At 40.1% G+C, this 21,819-nt stretch overlaps 1 protein-coding gene across 1 annotated transcript in view; it reads left to right on the top strand.

Annotated features, from left to right (window-relative positions):
* NRG2 (neuregulin 2) overlaps positions 1-21,819 on the top strand; it is a 242,900-nt gene that overhangs the window by 40,365 nt on the left and 180,716 nt on the right. The window contains exons 9-12 of the mRNA XM_072749755.1: positions 3,307-3,490; positions 9,797-9,956; positions 10,884-10,917; positions 18,404-18,572. The gene's annotated coding sequence lies outside the window, so the exon portion shown is untranslated. The remainder of the gene's footprint in view (positions 1-3,306; positions 3,491-9,796; positions 9,957-10,883; positions 10,918-18,403; positions 18,573-21,819) is intronic.

Genomic DNA, 21,819 nt, shown 5'->3' with positions numbered 1-21,819 from the left:
TAATCCACATTTTTTTACTTGATCTAGTAATGTGCCTCATAGGTTATTCCCCTTCTAGAACAGGTTCAATTTCAGGGTCAGGTAGAGCATTTTTTAGTTGTCATATCTCCTAAATATGGAAGATTTCCCAGCCTTTGTCTTTTTTTTTTTTTACATTGACATTTTTGAAGTTTGTAATATGTCTGCACCTCCCACCTTTTTAGAAAATAGAACACTTTGTTTATATTGATTACTAAGGAAACTACTTCTAGCAGGAATACTGCATAGATGCTGTTGTAGACTTCTCATGGTATTACATCTGGATGTATGTGGTGTTCATCTGTTCCTCGTAGGAGATATTAATTTTGATCACCCAGTCAAGGTGGTGCTTGACTTCCCCACTATATGATTAACTTTTCTTTTTCTTTCTTACAACTACTAAAAAATTGGGGAAGGGTGGGTGAGATGGTTTAAGACATGCAAATATCCTATTCTTCATTCTTCACCAAAATTTCCTCTAGATTTAGCATCTTTTTTGTTTTTTTAAGGATTTATCCATTCATCCCAGGGAGAGAGAGACAGAGACAGAGTATGAGTTGGGGGAGGGGCAAAGGGAGAGGGAGAGAAATCACCAAGCACACTCCCTGCTGAGTGAGGAGCTGGACATGGGGCTCCATCCAGGACCCTGAGATCATGACCTGAGCCCGAAATCAAGAGTCCATCACTCTTCTGACTGAGCCACCCAGGTACCTTTAGATGTAGCTTCTTTGATGGTTCTTCCTTTATCCAATATTTATTATGAAGTTTGCAAAATGATGATTTTCCAATTTGCTCCCTGTCCACATATACCAGTTATCCCCCACAAGGCTTCTTTATGATTTTCACGAGCCCTATACTCTTTGTCTTCATGGGCCCCTTTCTCCATAAACATTTTTTAAAATTATATTTTATGACTGTGTTTGTATAAAGATGAAAATGATCCAGGCTGGATTAATTGTTACTACACTTAGTTTTCTTTTGATTTCGTTTGTTTGTTCATTTTGTTTTAAGTAGGCTCCACGCCCAGCATGCACCCCAAAGTAGGGCTTGAACTCATGACTCTGAGATCAGGACCTGAATTGATATCAAGAGTTGGACGCTAAACGAATTGAGCCACCCATGCACCCCAGTCTTCTGATTCCTTTTAAAAGAAATAAAAATCAAAACACTTTCATGGGCCTTTAAAACTATCCCAGGCTTTGGGGCACCTGGCTGGTCTAGTCAGTACAGCATGCAACTCTTGATCTCTGAGTTTTGAGTTCAAACCTCATGTTGGGCCTGGAGCCAACTTAAAAAAAAAGTATCATGGGTTTTAGACACTGTGCATAGTGGATAAGTTGGTTCTGGGCTCTCAGCATTCTGTTCTGAGTAAAAGACCTCCTTTCTCCTTCATTTATCTATTTATCATCTATCTCTTAGTGATATAGGTGTAGGCTCCTAGATTGCTATTTTTAAAAAGTTTCTAATTCATTTTTACTTAGTTTGGTGCTTAAATTGTCCCAGATTTGGCCACTGGTAGCTTCTTCAAATTAGTCCCCAAGTCCTTGCAACACATTCCCATAATCTCTTAGCACTTATTTTCTGGCATAATAAGATGTTCTGGGTTCCAATTGTACCTATCTTACCCCAGCCCCAGAACCGGCCATTTTTTGAAGGAGTCCAGGTTCTCTTGAGTGGAGAATGGTATTGGAAACCAAGATCTGGGCACTAGGCATGCTCATTGCTATTGGGTTGTATTTGTTTTTTGAAACTTTGAATAGCCAGATCAGGGAGATACAGGCATATAAATATACATGGGCACATACATAAACACATATATACACACACATATTCACATTTTATTTATTTATTTATTTTTATATTCACATTTTAGAAATCACGAGTTCACATTAGTTTCCTTAAGTCCAGCCCATCTCCACAGGATTCTTTCTTGTCTTCCTCCATTCCATACTTCCATGCCCCTTCTACAGTGAGAAACTTGGCTCTCAAGAATAGCAACACATTTACTCATTTGCTCAATCCTAGGTTACGTCTAAAATAGTTTCAGAATGCTTTGCCCATAACAGGATAATGAACAGCCTTACTAAAGAGTTAAGGATTTGTTTGCACTTTTCTCTCTCCACCCTCTTCAAAACTGGGATATATTGTGTTCATAAGTTCCTTGGGTTAGTTCATTCTGCTCAATTTTTTTTCCCATTCACTGTGGTTATAGTAGTCATTTGAAATAAATTGCCTCCATTTGTTTCATTAGTTTTGCCTTCCCTTCTTATTGATTAGATTTTTGAATATGTTAATATTTGATATTACCATACTTTAAAAGTCAAAACTATACAAAAAGTTACACTCAGAGAAGGATGACTCCCTTCTGTGTCCCTTCCATTCATTCTCCCACCCTTACTCCCTGTGGGAAACACACCTCACTGATTTCTAGTTTATCCTGCCTTGGTTTCTCTTTGTAATGGTAATGTGGTTTTTTTTTTTTAAGATTTTATTTATTTATTCATGAGAGACACAGGGAGAGAGAGAGGCAGAGACACAGGCAAAGAGAGAAGCAGGCTCCACAAAGGGAGCCCGACCTGGAACTGGATCCTGGGTCCCCAGGATCAGGCCCTGGGCTGAAGGCGGCGCTAAACCGCTGAGCCACCCCGGCTGCCCGATAATGTGTATTTTCTTATTGTTCCTTTCTCCTTATACAAAAGGTAGCATATTATATATGCTCTTTTGCTTTTTTGAAAAGATGTTATTTATTTATTTGTTTGTTTGGTTATTTAAGGGGTGAGGGAGGAGAAGGCAGGAATAGGAGCAGAGGGCAAGGGGCAAGTAGGCTACATACCCAGCACAGAGCCCAACACAGAGCTAGATCTCACAACCATGAGATGATGACTGAGCAGAAACAAGAGTCAGACACTTACCTACTGAGCCTCCCAGGCACCTGTGCATGTTGCTTTTTGCACTTAATATGTCCTGGAAATCGGGCAGCCTCGGTGGCTCAGCGGTTTAGCGCCACCTTCAGCCCAGGGCGTGATCCTAGAGACCTGGGATCAAGTCCCAAGTCGGGCTTGCTGCATGGAGCCTACTTCTCCCTCTGCCTGTGTCTCTGCCCCACCCCCACCCCCCCATGACTATCACTAATAAATAAATAAAATCTTAAAAATATGTGTCCAGGAAATCATTCTAGATCAGTTCATGGAGATCGTTGTCCTCCTCCTTCTTCAGAGTTGTATAATACTCCAATGAATGGATGTACTATCTTTTTTTTTTTTATTTTTTTTTATTTATTTATGATAGTCACACAGAAAGACAGAGAGAAGCAGAGAGAGAAGCAGGCTCCATGCACCGGGAGCCCGACGTGGGATTCGATCCGAGGTCTCCCGGATCGCGCCCTAGGCCAAAGGCAGATGCCAAACCGCTGCGCCACCCAGGGATCCCTGTACTATCATTTTGAAATAACCTTTTTCACTTAGATATTTAGGTAATTTCCAATATTTTGAAATTACAAATAATGCTGCAATGTTCATGTGTGTTTTTATGTTCTTGTTCATGGATATTTTTATATTATTGGAATTGTAATTCAGGATAAATTTGCTGAATTTATCAAATTGCTGTGTTAGGGCAGGAATTTTCTATATGGTTTTGCCACATTCCCCCAGTAATCTATGAGAACCTCTGTTTTCCTATATCTTTACCAACAGAGTGTCTTGTCAAACTTTTAATTTTTGGGGGGGTGGGGTACATGGGTGGCTTAGGGCATGATCCTGGGCTCCCCCATGGGGAGCCTGCTTCTCCCTCTGCTTATGTTTCTGCCTCCCTGTGTGTGTGTCTCTTATGAATAAATAAATTTTTAAAAATCTTTTAATATTTTGCCAATCTAGTGAGTGAGAAATACTTCAATATGCTTTCATAATTTACATATCTTTTATGTATGAAGTTGAACATCTTTTTATATATTTAAAAACCATTTTTGTGTGTTTCTTTGTGAATTTTCTGTTCATGCCTCATGCCTCTTTTTCTCCATTTTAAGGAGTTTTTAAAAAAAGACTTTATTTATTCATGAGAGACACACCGAGAAAGGCAGAGACATAGGCAGAGGGAGAAGCAGGCTCCATACAGGGAGCCTGATGTGGGACTTGATCCCAGGACTCTAGGATCATGCCCCGGGCCAAAGGCAGGCGCTCAACCACTGAGCCACCCAGGCTTCTCATTAAGGAGGTTTTTAAAAAGTAAATTTAAAATCTTGGCCCTCTATTGGTAATACGTACTGTGATTATTATATCCCATCTTGTTATTTGTCTTTTGACTTTGCTTACTATGTTTTGTTGTACAAAACATTGTTATGGGGATCCCTGGGTGGCGCAGCAGTTTGGCGCCTGCCTTTGGCCCAGGGCGCGATCCTGGAGACCCGGGATCGAATCCCACGTCGGGCTCCCGGTGCATGGAGCCTGCTTCTCCCTCTGCCTGTGTCTCTGCCTCTCTCTCTCTCTGTGACTATCACAAATAAAAAAATTAAAAAAAAAACCAAAACATTGTTATGTTTATGTGGTCAAATTTATTAATGTTTTATTTTTCTTGCCTCTATATTTAAAATTATAGTTAGAAAGCCTTTCCCTATACAGAATTTAAAGAGGAGTTCACCCAAATTTTCTTCTAGAACATGTATAGTATTTATTTATTTACAGTTAAAGCTCTGATCCACTTAGTGTTTATTCTTGTACGTGGTGTGAAGAATGGATTTAATTTTACTTTTTTTTTCAAATGGCTCTCTTTTTAAAAGATTTTATTTATTTGTTTGTTTGTTTGTTTGTTCATCTGAGAGAGAGAGAGTGCACAGGGGGAGGGTCAGAGGGAGAGGGAGAGAGAGAATCCCAAGTGGACTCCATGCTGAGCACCGAGGCTGTCCAGGAGCTCAATCCCACGACTCCAAGATCATGATCCAAGCTGAAAGCAAGAGTCAGTTGCTTAACCAACTAAGCCACCCAGATGCCCCATCAAATGGGTCTCATATTAAAAAACAAACCACTTAGAAGATAATTCTTTGAAATATGAGCAATTGATTTTTTCTTTTCTCTTTTTCTCTATATTCCAAGTTTTCATTAATAAACTTTCTCTTTTTCTAACAAAGGAGGATAAACTTCTGAAAAATAATACAAAATTGTAACAAGGACATTGGCATTTTGGAGGTCATGAGTCCCACTAACTTTGCTTTCATCCTCAGAACATGGATAGTGCCTACAGTTTTTATGGCATAGCTCAGGACTTCATTTACACTTTCTTGCCTTATTTCTATTGTGGATTTCTTGAGGTCAAAACTATTGATTAAGGTAACAGTGGCTGTGTATCTCATAAGTGCACATATATTTGCTGGGCAAAATTCTCCAATTTTTACTTGACTGTATATGGTAATTACTTTTACATGCCCTTGGACATTTCTGTTTATCTAACAGTGCCAAGTAAATAGTGGTATACTTATTAATTGATTCAGATGTTCCAACTTGGACCAGAGACAGTGGCAGTAGATTTAATTTTATTTCTTTTTCTCCTTTGCCTATGCTCCAAACAATATTTTTCATATGTATATATTACAGCCTTAATAGAAAGATTGCAATTAATTAACACACTTTCACAGATGAGAGAACACAGAGACTTAGAAAGTGGAGGACATAGTTTTCAATATGTTTTTTTTTATTCATTTGAGTTATTGAGTTATTTGTGTTATTTTATTTATTTTATCTTGCTCAAAATGAAATTTAGAAGTTTATTTATTACACTTTTCTTTATGCAAGAGTGGGTTCTATAAAAGTTTTGTGTAGGTAATTTTTTAGTTAACTGTATCATAATTTCAATGTTGGTCAATTGATGATAGACAAGAACATGCATGTGTGTATTGGTATATAGAAGTTCAAATACATACACACAACCCATCACCAAGACTAACTTGACTGCTTGTTCCTCTTCTGCAAACCAAATTTAAATTTTATGTTTCGTTTATACTTTTCCTCCATGGCTTTTGCTGCTATTTATTCAAAGGTGATGGTATCCACAACAAATTTTAGGGAGGAGGACACACGGTATGATTTATCCAGGGACTGGCACCCTTTTAGGAATGCCACTTTATGGTTGTCTTTGCCTGATATACTTTTCTCCTCATCCTCCTGGTAAGATCCCGTTTATCCTTTAGAAACTCTCTTCCTGGGGATCCCTGGGTGGCTCAGCGGTTTAGCGCCTGCCTTTGGCCCAGGGGGCGATCCTGGAGACCCAGGATCGAATCCCACGTCGGGCTCCCGGTGCATGGAGCCTGCTTCTCCCTCCTTCTGTGTCTCTGCCTCTCTCTCTCTCTATGTCTATCATAAATAAATAAATCTTTAAAACACAAAAAATAAATAAATAAATGCATAAAAAATTAAAAAAAAATTTAAAAATCCTCCTTAAAAAAAAAAAGAAACTCTCTTCCTCACCATCATCTTTGTGTTTCTTTTTTTAAAAGATTTTTTAAAATTTATTCATTTATGAAAGACAGAGAGAGAGAGAGAGAGAGACAGACAGGCAGAGACACAGGCAGAGGGAGAAGCAGGCTCCATGCCGGGAGCCCAATGTGGGACTTGATCTCGGGTCTCCAGGATCACGCCCTGGGCCAAAGGCAGGCACTAAACCACTAAGCCACCCCGGGATCCCCCTCCTTTGTGTTTCTTGAGAGAATTAATTCATCCTCGGTACTGATGCCTGGGAAATACTAACAATTTGAGTCTGATCAGAAGAGGAGAGCCAGAAAGGAGACTTTAAGTGAAATGGTGTGGATAGAAACCCATTGGGAGTGGGTTGGGGTCATAGTAGATGAAAAGTGGAGACAGTTGGGGCACCTGGGTGGCTCAGTCCGTTAAGCATCCAACTTTTAATTTCTGCTCAGGTCTTGCTCGTGAGGTTATGGGATCGAGCCCCACATCATGCTCTATGCTCAGCAGGGAATCTGCTTGAGATTCTCTCTCTCTTTCTCCCTCTGCACCTCCCCCTGCTCTCTCTTAAATAAAGAAATAAGTCATTAAAAAAAGAAAAAAGAAAGTGGAGACACCTAATTCAGGAAGTTTTGCTATGAATGGAAACAAGAAAAGGAGACAATAGGTGAAGGGAATATGAAGTCAGAGAAGTTTTTTTTTTCTTTTAATAGATGATATAAAGGTATGTTTGTCTCTGATGGGAATGAGTCAAAAGATGGGAAAACGTTGATGATGAAGCACCAGAAAAAGATAACTGAGTGGTGCTTGAAAAGGCAAGAAAAGAGAGGATCTGGAACACAACTGGCAATGTTGGCTTTTGATAGGAACAGGAACAGTTGTTCCAATGTGAGAGAGGAAAGGCAGAGAGTGAGTCCAGGCATGGAAATGTTGGTGTGCTTCATAGTGGGAAGAAGGGGGAAGGCCAGTCAGTTTTCTTTCTTCTACCACAACGTAGTTGAGTTCATCAAAACAAACTATGTGCTTACCATTACCTATAAGGTACACAAAGGAAGTAAGCTACATAGTCTCTAGATATTCTTGCCTAAGATACTGTTTTTTTTTTTAAGATACTGTTTTAATATCACTTGCCTTTTAACAAACTACTTCCAAATTTATGGGCTTATTAAAACAACTTACTATTTCTCACCATTTTGGAAATCGGGTGGTTCTTCTGTTTCATGTGGTTTGGCTGAGGTGCGGAGAATGGTGGAATGTCCCAGATGGCCTCACTCTCATGGCTGGCAGTTGGTGCTGGCTGCTAGCAGGAAGCTTAGCTGGGGCTGTCAGCCAGGGGCCCTGCTCTTCTGCATGTGGCTCTTTCCACACAGATGCTTGGGCTTCCTCACAGTATGGTGGCCTTAAGGGAGAAGGACATCTTACATGTCAAACTGCTTGGCTGTTTGGAAGGCATTCAATACAAGGGTAGTTTTCAGCTTTTGGGACCACATTTTAAAATTTACCGATAAAATCTATAGCTGGGAAGCCATATCCATAATTTGTCTTGTTAATTAAAACTGTCAGATAAGAATTTTTTTAAAAAGATTTATTCATTTATTTTAGAGAGAGTGAGAGAAAGAGTGTATGGGTAGGGGGAGAGGCAGAGGGAGAGACTCTCCAAGCAGGATCCCCCAGGAGCATGGAGTGGATGAGAGGCTCCTTCCCACTAACCATGAAGAGTCAGATGCTTAATGGACTGAGCCACCCAGGTGCCCCAAGTATTCTTTTTTTAAAATTTTTTAAAAAATATTTTACTTATTTATTCATGAGAGACACACAGAGAGAGAGAGAGGTAGAGAAGCAGGCAGAGGGAGAAGCAGGCTCCATGCAGGGAGCCCGACATGGGACTTGATCCCGGGACTCCAGGATCACACCCTGGGCCGAAGGTAGGCACTAAACCACTGAGCCACCCAGGGATCCCCTGCCCCAAGTATTCTTAACAATAGCAACAACAGCTGTGATTTTTCTCAGACCCAGAAAATAAGCAAAGCTTTATTTTTCCTTTGGTGACTTGCATCTCTTTATCCAGGTAGATAAGTGCCACCTTGGGGTGTCTGGGTGCCTCAGTCAGTTAAACATCTGCCTTCAGCTCAGGTCATGATCCAGGAGTCCTGGGATCAAACCCTGTGTAGGGCTCCCTGCTCTGCAGGGAGTCAACTTCTCCCTCTGCCACTCCCCCTACTCATGGTCTATCTCTTGCTCGCTCTCTCTCTCTCTCTCTCTCTCATAAATAAATAAACAAATAAATAAATAAATAAAATCTTTTTAAAAAATGCCACCTGTCACCAAGACTCCTCTTCTTTTTCTGTGCACATGGCAGATTTATCCTGACTACAAAATTTTAAAGCCTTATTTTTTCCCCAATACCAGTTATGGCATTTTTTGGATGTTCTTGTCATATAAAAAAAATAAGGGGAACATTGAAAAAATGATCACCCACAGGGGAAATGAAGAGCTCTTGCTTCTGAACTCCATGGATATGAACACAGTCAATGTGAAATTATACTCAAAGCTTTGTGTTCCTGAGAGAATGGTGAAAAGGAGAGCTGAAAAAGTTGTATGTTCCTGAGTAAGAAACAGTGGAGTCAGGAAAATATAAAACAGAGCTAACTGATTGATTAAAAAAAAAATGTCCTCCCTCTGCTTGTGTCTCTGCCTCTCTCTATGTCTATCATGAATAAATATATAAAATCTTTAAAAAAATAGAAAATAAATTTTTAAAAATGTAGCTTCTAGGAAGAGCCACTTAGCCTCTAGAGTTTTCCATTTCAAAAACACCTGAATTGTAAGCTTTATAATTCATTTTAAAAGGCATTCTGTTTTTCCCTGGATGTATATCACAAAATTGCATACTAAAAAATACCCGAGGGGTACCTAGGTATCTCAGTCAGTTAAGCATCTGCCTTTGGCTCAGGTCAAGGTCTCGGGGTCCTGGGATTGAGCCTCAAGCCTCCAGCGAGCCTTGAGCCTCACATTGGGCTTCCTGCTCAGTGGGGAGTCTGCTTCTCCCTCTCCCTCTGCTCCTCCCCTCGCTCTTGTGCTCTCTCACTCTCTCTCAAATGAATAAATAAAATATTTTTAAAAATACCTGAAATTGAATAGAAAGTTCCACTAAAAAAATGTCATTTTGGTCAGGAGGTAGTTGGTAGGGGAGACAGTCCATGTGATACTGTAGACCTTGGAGTATACCTGCATTGTTATGTTTACTAGAAATTATGGTTCTGACTTGGAAAACTTTATCTCTGCCACAGTTTCTGTATTGTATAACACTTTCTCTACTTTTTTTTTTTAAGGTTTTATTTATTTGCTCATGAGAGACACAGAGAGAGAGGCAGAGGCAGAGGCAGAGGGAGAAGCAGGCTCCCTGTGGGGAGACCGACGTGGGACTCCATCCCAGGACCCCAGGATCATGCCCTGAGCTGAAGGCAGATGCTCAACCACTGAGCCACCCAGGTGCCCCACACTTTTCCTACTTTTTCCTGCAAAATCCCCTTTCCAGACCTTAGGATTTTCTTTCATATCTGAGGCCTCCTGCAGAGCATGTCTAATAAAACTTTCTAAAATGATGGAAATCTATATTTTCACTGTTTAATATAGTAACCTCTAGTCATATATGGTGATTGAGCGCTTGAAGTGTGGCTAGTACAATGAGGAACAGAATTTAAAATTTCATTTAGTTTTAATTGCTTACAGTTAATTTTTGAATAGCAACATGTGGGTAATGGCTACCATATTGGACAGGACAGCCTGCTGTCTCACTTGTTGCTCACAAAATTCTGCTCACCTTTTTCTCTAGAATCTGAAAAAAAAAACTGAGCTGCAATATCATAATTCAGTAATGGACATAGCCCTATCATAGCTTTTATTTGTAGTAATTTGATTAATGTCTCTATCCCTCATTGGATCACAAGCTTCTAGGGGCAAAGGCTAAGTTTGTTTTTTCTTACTTTTATGTTATGCTCAGCACCTAGTCCAGTAGCTGGAACACAATAGACATTCAATAAATAAATCAGTACATGAATGAATTTAAAAATATCCATATACCTTTGGTATAAATGATGCCTCCACTATCTACTGTGTGTGTGTGTGTGTGAGAGAGAGAGAGAGACAGAGAGAGAGACAGAGAGACAGAGAGATAGAGAGAGGTTTCTAGAGAATGATCTAAAGATGCGGACAGGAAAGCAAGGCCAGGTTATTACAGAGCATTACAGTTGGCTACAGAGTACTTTGGAATCAGAAAATTGGCTTTATTAACAATAAGACTCTTCTTAAGCATTCACTATAGGCCAGACAATATCCAAAGTACTTTATGTGAAGTATCTTATATAATCCTCTTAAGATGACCCTCGGAATAAGTACTATTATTCCCCCCATTCACAGATGGCTCAGAGGAAAAGAGGAGTCACTTACCAAGGTAAGTAGTAGAGGAAGCATTTAAATCCAAGCAATCTGACTTTGGAGCCTACCTTCTTCACCACAATGCTGTATTGCTTTCTGTTTGATTGTGTCCATATGGTGACAGAAGATTAGTGACCTCAAATGTCTGCATCAAGCTTTTGTCTACATTTAAGCCTCAGTAAGGCAGTGTCTCCTGGAGGTTTAGGCCTCTTTCCAGAGGTGCAGGGGGAAGGAGGTGGGGGCAGAAGAACTGAGAATGATAGGATATGAAAATCTGCACAGGATTTCTTTTCTAAGCTATCAAACAAATGTTTCTACTTTTAGGATTTTTTTTTGCCTTATACATAATAAAGGGGAAATAAACCCCTTTCTTTAATAAAATGAAGGACAAAATAATCAACCCTCACTCCTCCAAATCTCTGTTCTAGTAAGAAAGGTCAATGAAAGCTTGAAACCTCAGAGTTACTTTAGCCTGATTGTCAATTCTAGTTTTATTTGGCTTTCTCTCCTCCCCTCCCCTCAACTCTATCACATACTTAGTGCTCCATACATAGTTGATAGTTGATATTTCTATTCAGTTGTTTAATTGTTTCATGTAAGTATATCTCCTCTTCTAGTGCTAATTATACTCAGCGTGCCACCATTTCCACATACCACCCCACCTCCCACCAGATTCACTCTCCACCCACCCAGTGCTGCTCTGAACACTGGAGCACCAACCTCTGTGGGATATCACCTCTGGCTTCCATTGGGTTCAGCAGAATCTTGCATAGGGCTAGGCAGAAGAGGAAGAAAGATATTGGGGATTTCTTCTCTTCTTTCCCCCCTACTTTGGTGCCAGGTTCTTGTAGTGACTGCCAACAACACCCCCCACATTGTTCCAGCACTCACTGGGATCCTATAACTGCTTCCTCACCTTGCCCCTGCATGTCCAGGGAAGGGAAGGTTTTAACAAACTCTTCCCAGTCCCTGGGTGCCTCTACTTACCTTTTGTTTCTTTTAGATCTGCCCACATCCTTGTAAATAGGATCCTTGTAAATTGTTTATTGTAAATAAACAATTCCAAATTGTTTCAAGTACAATTTTATTTCCTTGTTGAGATCCTGCTTGATATATTTCCCCCCTGGTAGTCTTCCAAATTTCTTAAATGCATGGAAGAAGCCTGGACTTCCAAATAGGTATAAGATTAAATAGGCTTCAGGTAGACTGTCCCACAGATTGCATCATGAAATTTTATCACTTTTTCCAATACCATTTGGAGAGAGAGAGAGACTCTGAATATGACAGACATGCATACCCTGTTATATGTATCAGAGATAGCTTATCTAGTGTTTTCACAGCTCGAAATGACCTCAGGATTATTCATTGCCTTGGGATTGATCATCAAGCAACCTTGTGACTACTAGATGGGTTTCCTAGGTAGCTTGATCCAGAGAAAGGGGTACTTTGGAGCTTGGACACCAACATTTCAGACCCCGAAAAATGTACAGTCTTCTCTTATATTAATCAAATTGTTATTTTTAAAGAGAGAGAAAGAATACAGTTGTCCATCTTTCCCTTCCCACATACATACTACCATTTTACTTTTTGGCTTGCATTTCTCAAATATGCATCTTTTGCTGTTGTTGTTTTGTTTTGCTTATGGCTTGAGCTTTATGTTAAGATGAAGATTTTTGTTACCCAAATCTATAAGCTAATCTGTTTCTTTACTTTGACATTGTATCTACATTCCTGTCTTCATTCCAGTTATAATGGAAGGATCACTTTTCATCTCAAAGAGCAGCCCCCTTCTCTGTGCTCTTGTGCTCATCTTCTCTTGTCTTCCAAAGAACCTCCCTCTTCAGTTATGCCCTTTCTCCCACAACAATTTCTTTCTCCTTATTGGAACATTCCCATCAGTGTAGAAGCATCCTTTGCCATCTCCTGTTTTGGTAAGAACATTCCCTTGACTTTACATTCCCCTCCCAGCTAGTGCTTCATTACTCTGCTTGTCTGCCCAGCAAAACTTTTTGAAAAAGTTGTTTTTACTGGCTGTCACTACTTCCTTACCTTTCATTGACTCCATCCTGGCTTACTGGAAGGAAGCCATCACTCCACTGAAAAAACTTTAGTCAAGGTCACAAACGAACTCCATGTTGGTAAATTCTATTGCTCTTTCTCATCCTCAGCCTCTTATAAACATTGGATACAGATGACTGGTTTGTCTTTAAAATACTTTCTTCTTGGCTTCCATTTGCTCAGTCTCCTTTCCTGGCTCATCCCCCTCTATTCAATCTCTAAATGTTGGGTTGCTCCGGGGCTAAGTTCTAGACTTGAGCCACCCACATGTGGCTAGTGTGAAATAAGATTTTCTTTAAGTATAAAATGTGCTCTGAATTTCAAAAGCTTAAATGTGAAAAAAGCATATAAAATATCTCATTAAAATGTATTATATGAGTATCTATTGAAATAATACTTTGCGTATATTTGGGTTTTTATTTTTAGAGAGGGAGAGCACAGGGAGAGGGGCAGAAGTAAAAGAAGAGAGAGAATCTTAAGCATGCTCCACACGTAGCACGGAGCCCCATGCAGGACTTGATTCCATAACCCCAAGGTCATGACCCAAGCCAAAATCAAGAGTGACACCCAACTGACTGAGCCACTCAGGTGCCCCCTGGATATTTTGGGTTATTAAAATTCATTTCATTTGTTTCTTTTTACTTTTTAAATGAGGCTATAAGAAAATTCAAAATTACATAGGGTCTCACATATATCTCTATTGGACAGTAGTTCTAGATCATTTTCTCTACCAAATTTCTCATTTCATCATTATTCAGTTCCATAGCTTTACATAACATCCATGTGTTGACTCCCCAGCTCAGACCTTGAACTCCAACCTCTCGCTTGAGGTCCACACTTAATCTATGCAGCTGATATGTGAATTCCCACCCTCATGTCTAATAGGTATCTGAGATGTTAGCATGTCAAAACTAGAATTGTCTATTTCCTCCAACCCTTTTATGTTACTTGCTGAGTTTCCCATCCCGATCTGTCCAGTTACTCAAGCCAAAATTTGAGTCATCCTCAATTGCTTTATTTTCTGTACTCACTTCACCCAATCTTCTAGCAAGTCTTGTTGGTTCTACCTTTAAATTACATTTTGAATTCCATCCATTTTTCATCTCCTCTGCCACTACCTCAGTCTAAGCCACTGTCACCTCCTACCCACACTACTGTAACAGCTTCCTAACTGCTCTATTTGCTTCCACTCTTACAATCATTACAGTCTGCCCCATATTTAAGAGTGCATCTCTTTTGTACGTACACCAGACCATGTCTTTCCGCTCACTCAAGTCCCCCAATGACCTCCCATTGTACTTAGAATAAAATCCAAACCTACTGTAGTGTACAAGGCTCAGCCTAGTCTGATCCCTACTGATCACCCTAACCTCATTCCATGCCACCCTTTCCCCCTTACTATAACAATTTCCAACCTCACTGGCCTTCCTTCCATACTTTGATCATGTTGAGTTTGTTATTGCCTCTTGTATGCTGTTCTTCCCTCTGCCTCAAACGCTCTGCCCCTGGAGTTTTGTGTGACAACTCCTCTTCCTCCTTCAGATCTTAGCTCAAATACTGCCTTTGTAGAGAGACCATCACCATCCCTGCAAGTGGCAGTCTGTCCAAGTCATGTCCAATCTAATCATACTCACAAAATCTCTTTCTCTTTTCTTTGTCTTCCTAAAATGTTTTATGTCGTTGTTTCCTTTTTAGCATCTACCCCCTTTCAGAGTATAAGCACTTCAAGAGCAGAGATCTCACATGTCTTATTTACACTTGTCTTCTCAGTGTCTCATATAAAGCTTGGTCCAGAGTAGGCACTAAAAATAGTTTTGAGTGATAAATGCAAAATAAATATGAATCAAATGGATTTTTTGAAAGAAGGGATGAATGAAACCTTTTTGGGAATAAGTAACTTCATTTTGGAATGAATAGTGTAGGATGTTTTATAAACTAAGGCACAGCTTAAGGAGATAATGCATTAGGCCTTAATAGATATTAACTCCTTAGTGGAATTGAGCTTGTCATATTCTGCAAACATTGAGAACCTAGCATTTTCCCAGCAAACTCTTTCTGCCCTCAGAATTGAGAGAGTTGAAAGAATGGAGGGTCACTGAGCCTGAGAGGCAAAGTGGGTGACATTACAGGAGAAATGTGTGTGTGTGTGTGTGTGTGTGTGTGTTGGCAGTGGGCAGGGAGAGGTCAAGAGCAAGTGCTACCTCTTGATTTTAATTTTGCCTAATTTTTAACTCTAGCTAACAGGAATCCTGACAATTATTTCTTTAGCATCAGTATGCATAGTAGGTTTTCAATAAATGCTTTCTGGTAGAATGAATAAATGAGCTTATAAATTGGAATGAAAATTCAAGAAAGGTGAAGTATTAACATTTTTGACCATTTATGAGGTAGAGACAAGGTTGAATTGGACACTCCAAGATACAGTAGCCCAAGGATTTGGGAATAAGAGAACACTTTCTTCTTCTTGGCCTGCTTTATGCCCCCAGAGCTGAATCAACCTCAGAGTTTCTGTTGACCTCAGGAGAGGATTCCAAATACACAAATCAGGAAAACAGAGGGAAGCAAAATCTCTGAATGTTAACCAGCAAAGACATCCAGCTTGAGGACATTTCATTTTTCCCCAGTACCAATTAGATATGCTCTGCCATGTAAAAGAAAACTAATGATGGTGTGAAGTGTGAACAGATTATCTGATCAGGTCTGATAATACAGACCAGAATATCTGTGTTCAGATTATACCTCTGCTGTGGTCTATTTTAGCGAGTTTCTGGATTTGAATCTAAAAGTGGTATCTGGAAAAGAGATAATAATTTGTGCTCATATAGCACTTTTCATCTAAAGGTCTCCAAGCACTTTATGAAGAAATAAGTACTATTATCCCAGATGGAAGAACTCAGACAGAGGGGTTGCTGCCCTTTTCAGGAAATTGGAGAGTAGAAGCCCTTGGACTCCTGACATAGCCCTAGGCTAGTAATTATTGAATCATGTCCTCTCTTCATTGGGAGCTGGGTCTTTCAATGATGTGGCTTCTTAGAAATGCATACATGCATACATGCATGCATATATCAAGTAGAACCTTAGGCTCTAAGGTTCTAAAATCTTAAGATTTTTAGCATGTGTTCAAAACACATGAAAATAGGGCAGCCCGGTGGCTCAGCGGTTTAGAGCTGCCTTTGGCCCAGGGCGTGATCCTGGAGAACCAGGATTGAGTCCCACATCAGGCTCCCTGCATGGAGCCTGCTTCTCCCTCTGGCTGTGTCTCTGCCTCTCCCTCCCTCTCTCTCTCTCTCTCTCTCTTTCTCTTTGTCTTTCATGAATAAATAAATAATAAACAAAATCTTTTAAAAAATATGAAAATGGCTAGTTTTAAAATGTTCAGCTCAGGTAAAGTCCAGCTACTTAAAGTAAGAAAAGTGGTTAGTCTAGGCAGAGTAATAATAGCTAACATAGGCCAGGCATTATTTTAAGTAGGCTACATATATTATTATATTTAAGACTCACTATAATCATAGCGAGGTAGAACATGTTATCACCCTACCCAGTTTACAGTTGAGGCAACTGAGATGCAGAGAAGTGAAGTAACTAGGCCAGAATGTCAGTGAAGCAAGTGGCAGAGCTGGAATTCAGATGTAGACCATATGAGCCTGGGGCCCACATGCTAAGCCAGTTACTCTGTGCTGGATACTGTAAAGCTTGTTGCAGGGATTATCTCACTGAATCCTCAAAAACCCCTACATTGTAGATACACTGTCACCTCAATATAATTGTGGGGAGGAAACACAGGCTTAGAAAGGTGAAGTGACCTGCTCAAGCTCACATTCTGGTAGGGGTGGGGCCAGGATTTTGAACCGTGGACAAAATAGCAACAGGTAAGGAGTTGGGTTTTTAGAGCCGTCTTTGCCACTAACTAGGCTTTGTGACATTGAGCAAATCACCTCATCTCTATGGCCTCTGTCTACCTCCGTGAAAGAAGGCTATCAGGCTACATTGCCACTAAATTCCTTCCCAGTGCTAATATTCTCGGATTCTCAGTATCTGTTTTCTATTCCGTCCCTTGTTTTAAAATCCTTGGAGGAAAAGAAATTAACCACACAGAACCCAAGAGTGACTCTGGAAGCCAAATTTAGAAAACAGATCTCAAAAGCAGAAAAATGAAGTTTACAAAATGCCTTTATTTAGAAAACGAGACTGTCCTGTAGTGTTTAGCTTGATAAGTGAGACTTGGTGACCACACAGAGACCATACACATCTCCTTGACAAGCCAGGTCTCCTGGTCAGAGCGACTCATATAACCTGGTCGAGTGGCCATTTCTGGCCACTGAATCAACTAAAGCTGGAAGAAGCCCATCTTGTGTAGGAGGGACTGGAAGAAGAAGCCAAACTTTTCATGTGGGTGTTCTATCTTGAATTCAGAATGTCTATACCATTCTGTCTACTTCTGTTTTTATTCTCAGTGATTATTATATAGTGACACAGCCCACTGCTACCATGAACCAGTTTTTTCAGAACCTGGTGGGGAGCCATGGTGTAGTCAACAGGTCTGGCTTTCCATTTTTTCGTGTTATTCTTTTCAAAAGTGTAAGCTTGATCCAAAAGAAACAAATTTATTACCTTGAAGAGATATCTATGCTCCCATGTTCATTGCAGTATTGTTCACAATAGCCACGGTATAGAAACACCCCAATGTCCATCAATGAATGACTGGATAAAGATGTGATATATCTCTCTTTATAAAATTGTTATTCAGTCTTAAAAAAGAAGAAAATGCTGCCATTGGCAACACCATGAGTGAATCTAGAGTGTATTATGCTAGGTGAAATGAGCCAGACAGAAAGACAAATACTACATGGTATCATTTCTATGTGGAATCTCAAAACAAAACAAACCAAGACAAAATAAAACAATGAGATAAAATGAATTGCAGGTCAGACTTATAGAAAGAATAGAATGATGGTTGCCTTGGGCTGAGGAGAGATTGGTAAATGGGTACAAACTCTCAGTTATAAAATGAATAAGCTCTTAGGATCTAATGTATACATGGTGACTATAGTTGATTACACTGTATTGTATAATCAAAATTTATTAATGGAATTTAAATGTTCTTACCAAAAAAACAAAGTAAATATATGGGGTGATGGATGTAGCAATTAACTCAATTCTAGGAATCCTTCTACAACGTATATGTCTATCAAATCATTGCCTTGTACACTTTAAATATGTTACAGTTTTGTCAATTGTACCTCCATAAAGCTGAAAAAATAAAAAGCAAATGAAAGAAAAAAAATAAAACTGACCGAGAAGCTCCCAAAAATGTGAGCTTGAGTTTGTGATAAATCTTGGCCCTACCCATGGCTTTGTGATCTTCAGAAAGTCACTTCAATTCTCAGTGTCTCAATTTTCCTCATCTTTTTTGTAAAGTGATACTTACAACCCTTGTTCTCTAGTGGTGTAAATTTCAAATAGTGTGCCACTGGTGGAAGTAGTTGGGAGAAATCAGAGACCTTTCAGACGACAATGCAGTGAGGCAGAGAGCCGTGGAGGTGGTGTGCACAAAGCAAGTGTTTTGGCAATGGACAAGCCTGGATGGGAATCCCAACTCTGCCTGTCATTTGGGTGAGTTATTAAACCTCTATAAGTCTCCTCAATTTGTAAAATGCAAAGCTGTTGAGTTATGGAAATATAAACATGAAGCTCCCAACAAACAATAGGCCATTAATAAATGTGGCTATTATTATTTTTACTATCAATTACTGAATTATGATGAATAGTTAGCAGGTTCAGAATATCAAGATTTATTTTCTAAAACATATGTACTAATTCACTTTGATCCCCAGGAAAGAGCCAATATAGAATTGGGCTGTCCTAGGAAACCAAATACTGTATTTTTCCACACAAAATGCTTGAGATTAATTCTGGAAGCTTATCCTCATATACATCACACCCTGAGAAAGCCTGGACAGGTATTTCTCTTCTCCTTAGAAATCTCTGCCTAAGTCCCCCCTTCTGTGAGCACAGGAATTCTAGTAGTCTGTTGGGTTCTCAAAACTTAACTTGCATTCTAAAGAGGGTAAAATTTTAATGCACTAATTCCCAACTCTTTTTAGCATGAGAATCTAATTTGAAGGCAAAAATAATTTCAAGGAATCCCATAAAATAACAGTTCTATTTTAAGTAGCTTAAAAAAATTTTTTTAAAGATTTTATTTATTTATTCACAAGAGACACAAAAAGAAAGAGGCAGAGGGAGGAGCAGGAATTATTTAAAAAAAAAGATTTATTTATTTATTCATGAGAGACACAGAGAGAGAGAGGCAGAGACACAGGCAGAGGGAAAAGCAAGCTCCATTGAGGGAGCCCAACGTGGGACTCAATCCCAGGTCTCCAGGATCAGGCCCTGGGCTGAAGGTGGCGCTAAACCGCTGAGCCACCCAGGCTGCCCCTTAAGTAGCTTTTGACTGAGAACCTACATGGTAAAAATTTAGCAATGGTAAGAAGTTAGAGGATCCTCTCAAACATGTTTTCTGAGTAGGTAGTATAGTATAGTAGCCTGATAGAAAATTCACAAGGTACAAAAGGGAATAGAGCTTGCACTCTACTCTGCCACGCAGTGCCCTTCCCAGAGCCAACTGTTGTTTCAATTTCTGCTGTGTCCTTTCAAAGGTAATCTATGCTTTATAAATACTTGCATATATGTCCTTTAGCAAAAGACAAAACGATAGCAGATCTTTCCACTGTTCTTCATACTTAACAATGTCTTACACTTTCAACTGGATATGTGAAAAAAAGAGAGAATGGGTATTTTTATTCATCACAGTCCCATCTACTATTGAAAAGTTAGATTGTATTTATTAATATACAGAAAGTCCAAACATAATTAACTACATGTCGCTTAGAGATTCTCAATGCTAATATGGGGAACCACTGGTAGAATAAAGTTATCGGTGATATTCAACATTAATTTTGGCCCCTACTCTGTATCAGGCATTGTTCTAAGCACTTTACATTTGTAACCTCACATAATCTACATCCTTCAAATTCTTCTCAGCTCAGTTTTTTTTCTTTTTTTTTTAAAAGATTTTATTTATTTATTAGAGACAGAGAGAGAGAGAGGCAGAGACACAGGCAGAGGGAGAAGCAGGCTCCACGCAGGGAGCCTGACGTGGGACTCGATCCCGGGTCTCCAGGATCATGCCCTGGGCTGAAGGTGGCGCTAAACCACTGAGCCACCGGGGCTGCCCTCAGCTCAGTTTTAAACGTTATCTCCTCAGAGAAGTTTTCTAGGATCCAAGTACACCTGCCCTCTCCCCTTTCCATCAGTCCCTATCGTTTCATCCTGTTTATTTCCTTCAGGAGATGAACTGCTTTACCTAATTAGTTACCTATTTGTCTACTTGTTTACTGTTGTCTTCTCAACCATATGGGCTTTATGAGCAAGGACAGTGCTGGTTTGGCTCCCTGCAGCATATCCAGCAGCAGTGCCATGTCTCTGGGATTGGCACAGAGAGCCATTCATTGGATATTTATTAATTGGATATTAAGAACATGAGCAAAACCCGGCTTTATGAGGTAGACCCTACTGTTATCTCTATTATACAGGTGAGGAAACTAAGACCTAGGGAGAAAAACAGGCTTGTTCCAAAGTTACTAAATTACAGAATTGGTTTGAAACCCAGCTCTGCTTGACTTCCAGAGCCAAGCCCTTCACCACTACTCTGTTGTCAGAAATGGGGGACTAAGTCCCTCCTCCTCCCTAGGACTGTTTGCTCCATTGGAAAATGAGGGGGTGAAGTTAGCACTATTCCTCACAGTGATGTTCTGTGACGTAGGAGATAGTGATCTATGAAAATGGAAAGGTGGATGTGGAAGGGACCAACAAAATTGGCCTGATGCCTTTAAGAGGGATGAAAAAAGAGGGATATTTAAAAAAAAGATTTTATTTATTTATTCATGAGAGACACACAGAAAGAGGCAGAGACACAGGCAGAGGGAGAAGCAGGCTCCACACAGGGAGCCCTATGTGGGACTTGATCCCAGGAACCCGGGATCACGACCTGAGCCAAAGCAGACACTCAACCACTGAGCCACCTAGGTGCACCAAGAAAGATTTTTGATTCTTTTCTTCCTTCCCTCCTTTCTTCACTGAAAATTTGCTGATCTTTACTTTATGCCAGGCACTGTGTCTGACATCCATTTGGATATAATGGGCTCCGAAGACTAAAAGGACATACATAGTCCTGCCATTAAGGTGCCTAGTCTGATGGCTCTAATGCAGACTTACTAACAGCTACTTTTAGTATAGGTTAGTGCCATAATAGTAATATGTATGAGGCACATGGCTACATGAAAGAGAAAGGGATTAATTCCATCATGTCACATACATCATTGCTTGGGATGGAGGTGGATGTAAGGAAGGGAGGCATGAGGTATAATGCTGAGCTGGGCCTTGGGGTAAGAATCACTTTCCAGATGGGCAAGGCTGAGGTGAGGCTTTTGGACGCGAGAGACACTATATGCAGAAGCACAGCACAAAACAGCACATTGTGCTGAATTTCTAGGGTAGAGGGTTGGCTCCCAGAGTACGGAGCTGGTTAGGTGGACGGAGCCCATGAAGAGTCATGCTGAAGAGTTTGGACTTGACTCCCGAGAGCAGTGGCATAGCCAACTCATATTTACATTTTATTTTTAGAAGGATGACTCTGACAGTGGTAGGACTGGAAGAGGCTGATGAGGCAGGCAGTGGGGGAACTAGTTAGGAGGCTTTGCAGTAGTCCAGGTGGGAGATGATGAACACTCAGACCTAAGGCATTCACAACAGAGTTGGAGAGGAGCTAGATATGCTGGAGACTTTTTAAAAGGTACAG

This window comes from Vulpes vulpes, chromosome 2 (genome assembly GCF_048418805.1).
Source record: "Vulpes vulpes isolate BD-2025 chromosome 2, VulVul3, whole genome shotgun sequence".
Lineage (NCBI taxonomy): Eukaryota > Metazoa > Chordata > Mammalia > Carnivora > Canidae > Vulpes > Vulpes vulpes.
The sequence above is the reverse complement of the archived record's forward strand: the minus strand, read 5'-3'. Positions and strand labels throughout refer to the sequence as shown.